At 36.5% G+C, this 12,204-nt stretch overlaps 2 long non-coding RNA genes across 2 annotated transcripts; one reads left to right on the forward strand and one right to left on the reverse strand.

Moving 5' to 3' along the window:
• The first annotated feature begins 1,110 nt into the window (after positions 1-1,110).
• On the forward strand, positions 1,111-3,650 carry LOC126054644 (uncharacterized). The gene is made up of 3 exons (XR_010276914.1): positions 1,111-1,259; positions 2,826-2,937; positions 3,599-3,650. It is a non-coding gene; the product is annotated as an uncharacterized LOC126054644 (long non-coding RNA).
• A 1,397-nt stretch (positions 3,651-5,047) lies between these two features.
• LOC135117444 (uncharacterized) lies at positions 5,048-6,230 on the reverse strand. Its single transcript, XR_010276915.1, has 3 exons — positions 6,108-6,230; positions 5,543-5,645; positions 5,048-5,199 (listed from the first exon to the last, which is right to left on the reverse strand). It is a non-coding gene; the product is annotated as an uncharacterized LOC135117444 (long non-coding RNA).
• Between the last annotated feature and the right edge of the window lie 5,974 nt (positions 6,231-12,204).

A 12,204-nucleotide genomic window follows, 5' to 3' on the forward strand; every position in this document is an offset into this window, starting at 1 on the left:
CTGGTACATAAAGGGCTTAAGAAGGAACATGATGTGTTTTAGTCAGTAAGAGTCTCCCATTCACGCTGCTAACCTATAGCGGCAGGGGTCATTTGATGATTTCCCATCAAAGAAAAAAAAAGAAGAAAGAGTTTGGGCCCCTCAGGTTGGGCAGGAATTGCTTGAAGGCAGCGCCTGCCTCCTCCAGTTTGGGGCCGTAATGTGATGTTAAACATTGTGGGATTTTTTTGTACTTTCAAAGTCCAGTAGCAACCTGGGGGTTAATTGTAGACGATTCTTGTAATAGTAAAAAATCTTCAGGGCATTATTCTCTACGAGAATCTACATTTTTTTTACTCTGGCCGGCACTTTCAGTTTTGGGTACGAAATGAATGATCTCCTTTTCTATAATACTTATTTCACACATGAGTTTGTATAGAAAATTGTCTACAGATTATTTTTATAATGCCAAAATTCTGAAACAAAATATTGTTTCAGAATTTACGTGGGGCAGCGTATGTGTACGCAAGAAGCACGACAACTAGGAATAGCGTAAAGCTTTTCATCCTGTTCGATTATTTTGTAAATACTGACGATAAATTTTATTTGTATCGTTTATTTACTTGTATAGGTAAGTACGTCATAAAAGTTGATATTGTGACATTGGTAAAATATACGGCTTTTCACTAGATTAAAAATTAGGCCCCTGATTGCAACGGGATCTCAAAACCAATTCTTCACGTAGCCAGATCCCACCCGTCTCCACCCTCGCACCAAATGAACTACTTTCGGTACCTAGATAAACTAAGCCTTTCGTTGCTAGAGTAGCTTCCCAACAGTGAAAGAATTCTTCTAATTAGTTTAGTCGCTTCCTGAACCTTGAGTGTATTTCTTTCACTGTTGGGCAGTTGGCACTATCCCCGAGTATTATAAGGTATAGTCTGTACGGGTATGGGACGAAGTTATCCCTGGATAAAGAAAAACAATCTTCCTGAATAAAAATTGTCTCATGTATACAAATATTTATCTGAGTGCGTTAAGAAAAATGGCACAAAAACTGAGTTCATCATACAGATATTGAAGGGAAACCCTCTGATATAAACCTACTCAAATTTTATTGGCTTTATGGTAGGTATAACGTTTACTTTAATATCGAATTTATGTATATAAAGGACACATTGATGTTTTAGTGTTAGTATTGTGAGAGCAGTCGAACAAGATGAAAGGGTTTGTGCTATTCCTGGTTGTCGTGCTTCTTGCGTACACGTACGCCGCCCCACGTAAGTCTAAATTGTATTTTGTTCTCTTAAATATAAAAAATTGCATCATTAATTGAATTGTGACTTCTTCACCAAAATTATCTTTTAGTTTCATAAATATTTGCTACTCTTTCTTTGCTACTTGAAAGTGTGTTTTTTTGAATCGATAAAAAGAGACCAGTAAAAGAAACCCACCCAAAACAAAAATGTGAAAGACTGCCAAGTTCGATAATATGGGAATGCTTCGCCTATAAAAGAAGTGAGATCTGAATAAGTACCAAGTTCCATACACATACCTCAGTTAAAAATAGTTACTTTTTAATGATGTTACTTGGCAAGTTTTCATACACCTTGTTATAAACCTACTAAACGCAATGAATCAAGTATTTAATTTTCTATTAAAACTTGCCAAGTAATCATCATTAAAAAGTAACTATTTTTAACTGAGGTATGTGTATGGAACTTGGTACTTATTCAGATCTCACTTCTTTTATAGGCGAAGCATTCCCATATTATCGAACTTGGCAGTCTTTCACATTTTTGTTTTGGGTGGGATTTCATTTATTTTGTAAGGTTGTTTATTTTATTTTTTCTTATGATGAAGTTAGTTAAAGAAATGTCTCATTTATACTATCTTTTAGATTTTTTAATATGCACTATGTTTCTTACAAAGAAATGAACTAGATTAACTATGACTAGATTTACCAACTGACTGACATGACATGTTATCATATATTATGTTCGTGGATCAAAGTTACACATTCGTTATTTTCGAAAGTGGTTCACACTTGGCCGTTTTCAGATTTTTACTTTACTTTGACTAAATACAAACCTTTGTACCATTCGAAGATATATTATATAAATATAGATAAATTTAGTTCGTTTTAGTTCCTTAGGGGTATAAATTTACACCGGGTATAAAACACCTTCATTATTTTGAAACCGACTCACACTTGGCCATTTTCAGATTTTTTCCTTTACCTTGACATAAAGACCTACCTCCATGCCAAATTTCAAGTCAATACGACCATTGGAAGTGGTCTAGGTTTTTGATGAGTGAGTCAGTGAATCAGTCAGTGAGTGTATAGTAAAAATAGCGATTTTCTGACGTCAATATCTCAAGACCTACAATAGGTATATTAATGAAATTTTGTATTTTAGATAAGTGAGGGGGTCTCAACAGATACTAGAAATTTGATATGCGTAAATAAAATAGATTTTGAGTTACAGGGGGGTCGAATTTGGCCCGAAATGGTTCGTGTAATATAACCCACGGCCGGTGTGTCGCCTTTTTTGCTCGAACTTGGCGGACACTGCCGTGTGTCTAGATATATTTTATTTTAATTGTTCTAACCTGCAATGTGGCGCTGTCTGGTTATTTCTTACATATTGTTTATAAACTCAAATTGCATTAATGACTGTTTCTAAAAGTTACATTTTTTAATCTAAAGTATAGGTTACAATTACTATAAAGCAAGAAAAAACTGGTTTTGAAGTTAGTAAGAATGTAAATATTATTTCGTGTTACAAGTGTGAAACTAAGGTATAAATAACATTTTGTCGATTTAATATTTTTTTTTTCTATAGAAGCAAACAACTATGGTAAGGTGCACGCTGCAGGTGACTCTTCAGCTACTGGCGTTGTTTCTGACTCAACTTTCGGTGACGGTGCATTCGGTAAAGGCCATGGTGAAAAAAGGTAACACTATATTACATTATCTATTTATTAATAAATACTTTTTCACAACAAGTTATATTTAAAATGTAAAAATAATTTTATTTAAATGTCTAATATTCACGTGAAGAATTCTCACGAATAGACTACTACAACATTTACTTGTAACGGAACAACGAGCCGCAGACTAGAACATAGAGTTCTAGTGTATCATCCTTTTACGAATTAAAAACGCTTTGGAAACTTTTGTCTGTTATAATACAGACAAAAGCTCAGTCTCCAGTTTCCTATTCGTAAGAACGTTAAATTATACCTACATAAATGCTCCAGAAAATGTAGTCTATACTCAACTTTAGTGTCAGAAATCAATAGGTACGTTGCATTATGTTTGTAAAATAAATTCGTGTTAGTTACACTAGTTATAACTCAAGAATGGCTGAATCGTTAGAGAGGAGATAGCTTAGACCCGGGAGAAGGACATACGACAGCTTTTGACACCATCCAGCTATGGGGAGTTATCTTGGGACGTGGTTAAAAGTGCAAGAAATGTACCTAGTATACTATATTTCGTTACCTCAAAGTTAATAGACAATTTTCATTATTTCTGTGACATGACGAGGCATACATGCATCAACTAATAGACCGCACAAAAGCTTTTATTTAATTGCATTTTTTTTTGTTTCAGGTGCGGTATTGTCCAACAGCTTGTTACAGTATTTTGGAATGTTTGTTAATGCTCAATCCTTCTCCGTGTGAGAGGAGGCCTGTGCCCAGCAGTGGGACGATAAAAAAGGCTGTAACTGTTAAAGCAAAAATCAATTGAAATGATTTCCTATACACCATTTATGTATGAGTCTGATAATAGTAATGCTGAAAATGTTATGAAATAAATAAGTACATAATTATTATTTTAATGTTTTTCTTTTGTTTTTTTTTTCTAAGTTAAAAAAGAAGAATAAGACATCTACACTATCACCATCATCATCATCATCCTCCGAGCCTTTTCCCAATCATGTTGGGGTCGGCTTCCAGTCTAACCGGATTCAGCTGAGTACCAGTGCTTTACAAGAAGCGACTGCCTATCTGACCTCCTCAACCCAGTAACCCGGGCAACCCGATACCCCTTGGTTAGACTGGTGTCAGACTTACAGGCTTCTGACTACCCGTAACGACTGCCAACGATGTTCAATGACAGCCGGGACCTACAGTTTAACGTGCCATCCGAAACACAGCCAATGGTGTCTAAGATATACTTAGAAAGTACATACAAACTTAGAAAAGTTGTATTGGTACTTGCCTGACCTGGGATCGAACCCGCGCCCTCGTACTTGAGGTTGGTCCTTTACCCACTAGGCCACCACGACTTTTACACTATATTTCAGTCAAAACATCTGCCGATAGCAGAAATTGATAGTGATCAAAATGGGTATACTGTACGCTATCTGTTTTGCCACAGTTTCACCCACGTGCCAGGTGAAACTTCTTTCCGTACCGGGATAACAATATATAACCGATGTTACTCAAGTTCCTTTCACTATTTTCATTTTTGCAATATATATACAAGTTTCAAGTATGCCTGGAATTTAATAGTTAGTGGTAGGTAAAACACCGCTGCAGCTGTTTTCAGATTGTGTCAAATTACCCATCGGATTGTGAGTGTGACGGAATAGGGAATGCAATTTTTTAAGCACCTCATTCACCATGAATCTCCTCTAAGAACGGCCACCTTGGACGATAATAGGCCTGGACACCATTCATATAATGCTCAGACATAGGCATAGGTATGCTCTCATATTCCAATGGGATGTGGTCCAATATGACTAGAATCAGATCTGGCAGAAACTATTAAGATTGAATATTAGGAAACCTTAAATATTAATTTAGTAACCTGCAAAAGCAGAATTGAAAGTTATCATCATGAATGGTTCATCAAAACCATTTATCAATTCAAGGACAACAGAGAAGACAGCGTTTCTAATATTTTTAGACAATCTATTATATAATTTTCATGACTTTTATCTCTACTAACTGCAGACGTTGTGCTGGAATTTAGGGTATCGAGGTAAACTCGGGGCATAAAAAATATATACTTTTCAGTTTTTTATAGACTGGGTAGAATAACTAAAATAATACATTATATGAAGCATGCTTATTTATTCCATTCAATATTCAGTATTATGATAGGACTTATTTAACATGTTGTATTGGACATCATCACAATTATTTTTGGTGTTTCTTCAGCAAACATTCCACATCACTGAAAGAACCTTTTGTAATAAAGTGCAACTGAAACAAAAAACAATAATATTGAGAATTAAAAAAGCAGCTTTCGTATAGTTCGTATCGTCTATGCTTCGTTATTCCATACATAGAATTAAAAAAAAAAACTTTAACTTCGAAACAATTAGACCTTTGAAACTCGCCGTTTCCCAACTACTTCCCAAAACCAATGTATTTATATCATATATTTTTTAATATTTATTAACTCTTTTTAACTATCTCCATAAAGTGTTTCACCTACCACTGCTACTTCTACACCGACCAAAAGTAGACTGTCAGAAAACAGTCCGCTGTTGTACATGATTGTACAAACAGCATCAAATAAATATATAACATAATATAGTATTACCTGTTTTTATCAACGCCTACACTGACTCCTCCGTGGACCGAAAATACTCCAGAAGCTGCCGAGCCTCCCGGAGCTGTTATGAGAGGATAGTTGGTCGCTCCTTCTATTGAAAAAAAAACCAGTGAGTTTTTTAATAAACAGACAAATTATTATACAATACTACAACTGCGAAGGAACACCGCATTAGACTACGTTTCTGCTTTATAGTTATTGTGCGCTATCCTTTAAGATTCAATAATAATATAACTTATTAGAAGCAGCCATTCATAAGTTAGGAATGCAATTTGACTTGACCCACACATATTGCAAATAACTACCCTACGGCACTTTGCAGGATATGGCAAACAAAAATGTATATTCTTTTCACCAAACTCGTTTACAAGTCCATAAAGGAGACTTTCATGTAGGAAAGAATTACCTCTAGTATATATTTTTTTGTAAGATGGTTTTAATGAAGAGGTTACACTCTAACATTATACACCTATTATAGTTTTGATTGAATAAAGAATGAATAAAAATATTTCGCTCCAATGCTCAGATTGAAAGAAATAAAATAAAGACTTACGTGGGGCAGCGTACGTGTACGCAAGAAGCACGACAACCAGGAATAGCACAAAACCTTTCATCTTGTTCGACTGCTCTCACAATACTGACGCTAAAATATCTGCTCTTCATTTATAACTTTGACAGATTATAAATATATATATTTTTTATAATGGGTAATTCCTTATTATTTATAGCCTTTATCAGTAACTAGCCATTTTCCCGAGCTTTCAACCGCGTTCCGTAGGAACTCGTGCAAGTATCGGCATAAAATATATTCTTTACTAGCCACCCGCGTTTCACCCGCGTCCCGTGGGAGCTACTGCCCGCATCGGGATAAAATATAGCCTATGTTACTCACAGATAATATAGCTTTCTAATGGTGAAAGAATATTTAAAGTCGGTCCAGTAGTTTTTGAGTTTATCCATTACAACCAAACAAACAAACAAAGTTTTCCTCTTTATAATATAAGTATAGAGTATAGATTACTCGGGAATAGTGTACCTTTCCAACTGTGAGATATTTTTTTTCAAATCGGTTCAGTATTTCTAGCTTCTCCACATGACTAAATACGAGAATGCCGTTCCCTATGCCAGCGACAACAACTTCAGCAAAATGAAAGATATTAAACGCCCGATGTCGAAGTTTAAGATCCCAGTTACGGAAAACCACGGAATGCACGATTCGACAAGTTTTAGATCTTTTATTTTTTGTAAGTCAACAGGAAAACTACATCAGACTAAACAAAACGCTGAGGACTCAAGCGCAATTCTGTATTAGTAAACGTCTGCGTGACATAGGTACTCTAGAGAGCTGTATCATCATCTCCCGAGCCTTTTCCCAACTCTGTTGGGGTCGACTTCCCGTCTAACCGGATTCAGCTGAGTACCAGTGCTTTACAAGGACTGACTGCCTATCTGACCTTCCCAACCCAGTCCCAGACCGGGTAGGTCGACCCGATACCCCTTGGTTAGACTGGCGTCAAACTTACTGGCTTCTGACTACTCGTAACGACTGCCATGGATGTTCAATGACAGCCGGGACCTACAGTTTAACGTGCCATCCGAAACAGTCATTGGTGTCTTAACTATACTTAGAAAGTACATACAAACTCAGTAGAAACGTTGCATTTGTACCTGCCTGACATGAAATCGAACCCACTCTTACTTGAGAGGTTAATTCTTTTCCCACTAGGCCAGCATGACTCTAGAGAACTAGATGTAGATGCGTAAATACGCTGAAAACGCAAGCATACCTACTTTGTGTTCCGTCATCATGACTCATATATTTAGCTTCTCTGCTGTGGTTCTGCATCGAGTGTTATCTATTATGTTGCAGCTGAGTACCAGATTTCCACAAGGCGCGACTGCCTCACTGTCCTCGTTAACCCAGTAACACGGACAACCCAATACCCATTTTTAGGACTGGTGATGGTCAGATCTACTGGCTTCTGACAACCCCTGTTGACTGCTAAAGATGTTAAATGAAAACAATAAAAAAATATGGTGTACTTATTTATTTCATACAATATTCATTATTATAATAAGACTTATTTAACATGTTGTATTGGACATCATTTCAATAATTTTGTTGCTTTAACAAACATTCCATAACGCCGAAACAATCGTTTGTAGCAAACCGCAGCTGAAACAAAAAACAATAATATTGAGAATTAAATGAATTACCTAAATAACTTATGTGAGAAAAACGCAAGTAACTATGCCTTGTTTTAACATTAACTTTAAAAAAAATCATTAACTTTAAAAATAATATTTTTTATTTAAACGTCAAGTCTGCATTTGTACATGACTGTGTAAACAGTATCAAATTCTACTAATATTATAAATGGGAAAGTTTGTGAGAATGTATGGATGTATTTTTGTTATTCTCCCCCGCAAAAACAGCTCGACCGATTTGGTTGGAATTGGTATATAGATAGGTGACACACCAGGCAGGCGAAGCCGCGAGTGAAAGCTAGTAAATAAATACAGTATTACCTCTTTTTATTCCCGCCTGCACTGAATGCGCTATCACCAAAATGTGAGCCAGAAACTACTCCAGAAGCTGCCGAGCCGTCCGAAGCTGTTATAGGAGCACGGTTGACTGTTTCTTCTATTTAAAAAAAAGACATTAAGTTTTATGAATAAAAACCCACAAAATGTTTTGTACACTAGAGTGATCATACTCTGAAATAACAATTATTCTTACTTCATAATAATCGTGATTCGAAAAGTCGTGGTGGCCTAGTGGGTAAAGAACCAGATTCTCGACTATGAGGGGGTGGTTTCGATTCCAAGTCAGGCAAGTACCAATGCAACTTTTCTAAGTTTGTATGTACTTTCTAAGTATAACTTGGACACCAATGGTTGATAAAAAGGTGAAGGAAAACATCTTGAGGAAACCTGGCCTATATAGTCTGAAATCACCAACCCGCATGATCATTGAGCAAGCGTGGTGATTAATGCTTAATCCTTCTCCGTGTGAGAGGAGGCCTGTGCCCAGCAGTGGGACGATAAAAAGGCTGTAATATAATCATCACGAGAAGGTAAAGTGCATCAAACCAGTTTTTTGTGCTACATACTTATAATGCGCTATCGCAACAGCTTTCAAAAATAGCCCCAGATAAGAGAGCTGCAACTACTCAACGATAATTAAAATTTATAGAATAAGGCAAACAAAAAAAATTATTATTTATTCATCTTACTAATCAACTGGAGATGTTTAAGACAGCAAATAAAGGGAGGCAATGTACATAGTTATATAACAAAGTTTTGGGTAAAAATTTAGTATTGTTGGCAGGCGGAGGGAGAGGAAAAGGGGGGAGGGTGATGGGGGGCTCCACCCCTATCCTCTGGTACCACTCCCGTTACAAGGTAACGCATAATTTTTGAGAAAAATAGATATTTGTAACCTAACCTCAAAACACTATAATCACCCACTACGGTCGGAAAATTAAGTGCAAGTACTTCTAATCAATACGAACAAAGGCAAAGTCGACGGGGCCCCGCTACGCGGGGCTCCTACTTCTGGGTGGTTTAAAAAAAAAATAACCACGAAGGGAATGGCGGGGTCTTGCAGACCCCGCCATCCCCTTCGAACCTAACCTATCCGAGTCGGGGGTGCCCTTAGTCGCGAGCTCGCTTCGCTCGCTCGTGCATACTAAGAGAAATAAGATGTTATTTGAAATAACATCATAGTACATTGACGCAACTCGAAGAGAAACGGAATGACAGCTAATCACAAATGACACTTAACGCAAAAACCAGAGACATTTATTTATTTTTTGCGTTCCTTTTCACAGATTTGTACACCACAGACAATATACTAAAACACATTCGGTTGTCGATCGCCCATTTTAATGTTCCGTTTCACCGAATAACGTTGACATTACGCGTTTTATCTGATTTGAGGTTAGAAACATTTTTTGTAAATTTCTCGAAAAATATCCATTACCTTGTAACAAGAGTGGTAGCGTTATAATCGGAGACCCACCCTCTACCAGATTTAACCACTTTTAGCCCCGTCCGCCTGCCAAACGATACTAAAGCCAACCCATCTTATCAATTTTGTACACTATCCTATAGGTATAAATCAGATTAAAAATATAAAATATACACTTACGTGGGGCAGCGTACGTGTACGCAAGAAGCACGATAACCAGGAATAGCACAAAACCTTTCATCTTGTTCGACTGCTCTCACAATACTGGCGTTAAAATATCTGACCTTCATTTATATATTTGATGCATCGTAAATATTTTTTATAATAGATAACGAATTACCTACATCTTTTGTTATTATTAAATGTCTTATCCGCCCTGTGGAATTCACGTCTCGTAGCCGAATAAAATATAGCCAGTTATCCTGTTATGATAATGTAGCTTCCCATCAGTGAAGGAATTTTAGATTATGTAAGAAACTACTCGAAGATATTTAAGATATTTTATTTATATGTAAACAATATTACAATAAAATAAAAATGGTCTGGAATATTATAAACGTTGAAACCGGCTAAAATAAAATGCGAGACTCTGACCCGCGGTTAGTTATTGATAATGCTGTTATGATAAGGTAGAGGTTGCCAATGCTTTTGACACCTTTTTTTCAAACATTCCCGTAGAGGTTACCAAGTCCCTTAATTCATCTTCTATATTAGCTGAGACGTTACTTCGACAGAACTTCAGTAGAAATGTAACCTAGCTTTCAATTTCAGTATGTCTCAAAAGAGCATTCAAGTCTTTAAATCTAAAAAAGACTGACGGACGGACTTAGGGGGTTTTTCTGTCACAGTCATTAATTCCATTATTGAGAGGGTTGCCCCAATACTTAGTGAAATTTTTAACCTTTGCATTGACAACGGTAGTTTCCCTGACTTGACGAAACTCAGCAAAATTGTTCCTATCTTTAAATCAGGCTGTAAGAAAAACTCTTCCAACTACAGACCTATTTCAATCCTTCCAGCCTTTAGCAAAATCTTCGAAAGGATCATGTTAGATCAGATGTTAAGACATTTTAATTTAAACAACATATTTCATGACCGCCAGTACGGCTTTACAAAGGGTAGGTCTACCACTGACGCAAGTGCAAGATTGATCACCCAAATTTTAAACGCCTGGGAAGATTCGCGGGATGCTGCGAGCATTTTCTGCGACCTTTCTAAGGCGTTCGATTGCGTTGACCATGACACTCTCATTTGTAAGCTGAACCACTACGGAATTCGTGGTAAAGCTCTGTGGTAAAGACTGCAATCACTGTGTTTCAGAGGGCACGTTAAACTGTAGGTCCTAGCTGTTATTTGAATATCATTGGCAATCATTATATGTACTCAAAAGCCATTAAGCCTGACAATCAGTCTTACCAGAGGTATTGTATTGCCCGTGGGTTGAGGTGGTCAAATAGGCAGTCACTCCCTGTAAAACTGATACTCTGCATCTGATGAGCTGCATCCGGTTTGACTAGAAGCCGACCACTACATACTTGGGAAAGGACTCGGGAGATGATGTTATGATTGGTGAAAAAGTCTGTAGCTCAATTTTGAAGAAGGGTTATTAGAAGACTATCTTCAGAAAATTGGGAAGGTGATAGAATGTTTAAGATTTTGTAAGTCTTCTGGAAGGATATTTTTGTTTTTGTCCTATTGTTATTTATACAACACAACATTGACGCAAAAATGTTTGATAGGTAATTATTACAATTTCTTTAGATTTTCTTTCTCTAACGATATTAAAAGTATGATCCTATGCTTGGTTCACTGAAATATAAATGTTTTGAAATATCCTTTATAACCTACTATTTTTATGATAATGTTCATCAATTATTTGAAATTAATTACTATATTTTATAACAATATGGTATAAAAATATAAAAAAGTCACTCGTAGAGTTTCATAACATTTAATTATATATACATCAGTATTGATAATATTTGAAGACATATATCTTCACTCTGAAATGCAGTTTTTCTTCGGCCATTATAGATGAGACTCCTTATCAACACACATTCCACAATACTGACACCAAACTTTGTATCAATCCGCAGCTGAAACAAACCAAAAATCTTATTAAAAAAAAACGGTTAATTGATAGTCGGACTCGCACTCTTTGGCATTTATTTTCTTAAGTAAAATTACTAGTACATGTAAATACATTCAGATTTATTTATTTTTATATATGTCCATTTTTAACTTCGTTTTTAGCCAGTAAATCTAACGGACACCAGTCTAATCAAGGGGTATTGGGTTGCCCGGGTAACTGGGTTGGGGAGGTCAGATAGGGCAGTTGCTCTATGTACAGCACTGGTGCTCAGCTACATCCGGTTAGACTAGAGGCCGACCCCAACATAGTTGGGAAAAAAGCTCGGAGGATGGATAATGTATGATCTTTTTTTAACTATCACAAAAATGTGTTGCATCTACCAATCAACTTTTGTTGTCAATCAAAGTTGTTTGGTAAAACGCTTAAGGCGTTTAGCCCGCTATTGTACATGATTGTGTAAACAGCATCAAATAAATAAATATATAGTCTTACCTCTTTTTATTACCGCCTGCACTGAATGCTCCATTGCCGAAATGTGAACCAGAGACTACTCCAGAAGCTGCCGAGCCGCCCGAAGCCGTTATG

Source organism: Helicoverpa armigera, chromosome 10, assembly GCF_030705265.1.
Source record: "Helicoverpa armigera isolate CAAS_96S chromosome 10, ASM3070526v1, whole genome shotgun sequence".
Lineage (NCBI taxonomy): Eukaryota > Metazoa > Arthropoda > Insecta > Lepidoptera > Noctuidae > Helicoverpa > Helicoverpa armigera.